Source organism: Capricornis sumatraensis, chromosome 1, assembly GCF_032405125.1.
Source record: "Capricornis sumatraensis isolate serow.1 chromosome 1, serow.2, whole genome shotgun sequence".
In the NCBI taxonomy this organism is placed as follows: Eukaryota; Metazoa; Chordata; class Mammalia; order Artiodactyla; family Bovidae; genus Capricornis; species Capricornis sumatraensis.
The window spans coordinates 60,225,064-60,228,527 of NC_091069.1; the positions used below are offsets into that span (position 1 = coordinate 60,225,064).

At 43.2% G+C, this 3,464-nt stretch overlaps 1 non-coding gene across 1 annotated transcript; it reads right to left on the bottom strand.

The window, feature by feature from the left end:
- Nucleotides 1-2,286: 2,286 nt before the first annotated feature.
- TRNAG-CCC (transfer RNA glycine (anticodon CCC)) lies at nt 2,287-2,359 on the bottom strand. The gene has a single exon. It is a non-coding gene; the product is annotated as a tRNA-Gly (tRNA).
- Between the last annotated feature and the right edge of the window lie 1,105 nt (nt 2,360-3,464).

Below are 3,464 nucleotides of genomic sequence, written 5' to 3' on the forward strand. Positions count from 1 at the left end.
CTTTTGAACTGTGGTGTTGGAGAAGACTCTTGAGAGTCCCTTGGACTGCAAGGAGATCCAACCAGTCCATCCTAAAGGAGATCAGTCCTGGGTGTTCATTGGAAGGACTGATGTTGAAGCTGAAACTCCAATACTTTGGCCACCTGACGGGAAGAGCTGACTAACTTGAAAAGACCCTGATGCTGGGAAAGATTGAGGGCAGGAGGAGAAGGGGATGACAGAGGATGAGATGGTTGGATGGCATCTCCAACTCAATGGACATGAGTTTCTGTAAACTCCAGAAGTGGTGGACAGGGAGGCCTACGGTTCATGGGGTCGCAAAGAGTCGGACACGACTCAGAGACTGAGCTGAACTGAACTGAGCTGAATATGTATATAGGGCTCTTACCCTCCTGGTTCCAGGTACCTTCAGAAACTTTGTTTCTGCCTTTCTTTCTTTCGGATTTATTTCTGGTTTTTCTGGGTCTTCCTTGCTGCCAGCGATGTCTCCCTAGTTGTGGTGAGTCGGGACTACTCTCTAGTTGCAGTGCACGGGCTTCTTATTCCCATGGCTTCCCTTGTTGCAGAGTTGGGGCCCTAGGCACACAGGCTTCAGAAGTTTCGGTGTGTGGGCTCAGTAGTTGCAGCTCACATACTCTGGAATGCTGGCTCAGTAGTTACAGCGCACCAGCTCTCAAGCTCCGGAGTAAGAGCTTAATTGCCCCTCGGCATGTGATATTTTTGTTCCTGGACGAGGGATCAAGCCCGAGTCCCCTGCATTGGAAGGAGGATTCTTAACTACTTGGCCACCAGAGAAGTCCTGAGAATCAGTATTAATACCTTACTGTACAAGGAAATGAGAACCTGAGAGCCCATGACCACACAGTGAGTAGGGGAGCAGAACCTGGAATGCTGGCTGGCACAGGAAGCCCTGGCAGGCTGGGAATGAATGAATGACTCCAGACCCAGTGTTCTTCCCACCACTTAGGCTTGCCTCCAATGTAAACCAGAGGAGTGACTTTTAGGGGTACAGCTTTCAGGCCAGACAATAGAGAGAGACCAAAAAGAGAGACCTCAGTTGGAAATACTCTGTTCCATTGTTCCCATTTGCATGCTAAGTCGCTTCAGTCGTCTAACTCTTTGCTACTCTATGGACTGTAGTCCAGCCCAGCAGGCTCTTCTGTCCATGGGGATTCTCTCCAGGCAAGAATACTGGAATGGGTTGCCATTTCCTTCTCCACTGTACCCATGAGAATTCATGTTTATCAGATTTTCATTATCAAACTGTGGTCACTGAAATGATCAGGCTAAATAATACATACACACGTTAAAAACTATACCGTACATGGTGGGAATGTAAATTGGTACAGTCGCTATGGAGAACAGTATGGATATTCCTGAAAAAACTAAAAATAGAGCTACCATGTGACCCTGCAGTTCCACTCCTGGGTGTATATACAAAGAAAACCATAGCTCAAAAAGATACCTGCACCCCAATGTTCATTGCATCACTGTTTACAGTAGCCAAGACATGGAATCAACCTTAATGTCCATCAACAGAGGGATGGATGAAGAAGATGTGGTGCATATATACAATGGAATATTACTCAGCCATTGGAAAGAATGAACTAATACCATTTGCAGCAATGTGGATGGACCTGCAGATTATCCTACTAAGTGAAGGAAGTCACACAGAGAAAGGCAAATATCATATGACATTTATATGTGGAATCTTAAAAACAATGATACAAATGAAGTTATTTACATAATAGAAACAGACCCACAGACTTAGAGAAGGAACTTATGGTGGGAGGAGGAGGGTAGAGAGGAAGGATAGTTACAGAGTTTGGGATGGACGTGTACACACTGCTTTATTTTATAAGGAATATCAACAAGGACCTACTGTATAGCAAAAGGAACTCTGCTCAATACTCTATAATAACTTGAATAGGAAAAGAATTTGAAAAAGGATACATTTATATGTGTAAATGAATCACTTTGCTGTACTAAAATATTGTTAGTCAACTATACTCCAACATGAAATTTAAAAATTAAATTAAAAACACTACACCCTACAGAAGAGTTTTGAGTTAAAAAGTGCTTCTGCTTGAAACCTCAGTTTTCTAATCTAACCCCCAAAGTAACTACTTTGTTGTGAACTCATGACATTATTTAATATAATTAAATATGTACAGCCTAAAAAATAAAAACCTATTTATTTACCTGGCTGCACCAGGATCTTTGTTGCAACGTGAGGAATCTTCAGTTGTGTCATTTGAACTCTTAGTTGTAGCACATGGGATCTAGTTCCCTGACCAGGGATTGAACCTGGGCCCCCTGCATTGGGAGTGTGGCATCTTAGCCACTGGACCACCAGGGAAGTTCCTAAGTATATACATCTTTTTGTATGTCAGTCATACCTCAAACAGATGGTTTCTTAAAAAATTCCTTGTAATACAAACATAGAAAGTATTTGTGTTTTTCTATGATATAAAATATATACCTTTTTCTTTTCTTTTTTTTTCCATGCAGCATGTGGGATCTTAGTTCTCCAACCAAGGGTTTGATCCCAGGCCCTAAACAGTGAAAATGCAGAGTCCTAACCACTAAACTGCTGGGGAATTCCCCCATTTTTCTCTTTTTCATCAAATGAAATCCTACCACACACAGCTATACAACTGGTTCTTTTCACTTAACATGTTTAGCTACCTCTGCATGTCATCATATATGTATGTATGCTTAGTTGTGTCCGACTCTTTGCAACCCTATGAACTGTAGCCCACCAGGCTCCTCTGTCCATGGGATTTTCCAGGGAGAAATACTGGAGTAGGTTGCCATTTCCTACTGCAGGGAATATTCCTGATCCAGGGATTGAACCCATGTTTCTTGCATCTCCTGCTTTGGCAGGCGAGTTCTTTACTACTAGCACCACCTAGATATGGAACTCCTTGATTCTTTTAAAAGCTGAGTAACAATTGATCATAATGTGTGTGTGTGTGTGTGTGTGTGTGTGTGTGTGTGTGTATTCTAGCACAGGTGGAGTAGCTGGGTCATAGGCTATGTGAATGTTCTCATTTATATGGTATTGCCAAACTGTACCATTTAGACACCCACCTGTGAGCCTGTAAGAGAAAATGCCAGTTTCAAGGTTCAGGATGTTTCAGATCTCCTTCGGGTTACATGTGGTCAGTGGCCTAATAGCCCATCTACATCTCCTTCATCAATATCGACCTCCCTCTTTAGCATCTCTGAACTCGCAGTAAGAATGAAACCTTTAGACTGTCATCCTCAGCAGTTAAATTTTTTTTCCCCTTCTGGCTCTTGTAATTCCTGCACAAATCTGTCTTTTCCTTCACACTGTCCCTTCCAATCTAGACCAAGTCCACTCTCCATCCATCTGTCCGTCCTTCCTTCCCTCCCTGCACTCTCCAGAACAGCATCCCCAGCCCAGCCCAGCTGTGAACACACTCGTCTCCTTCCCCTCA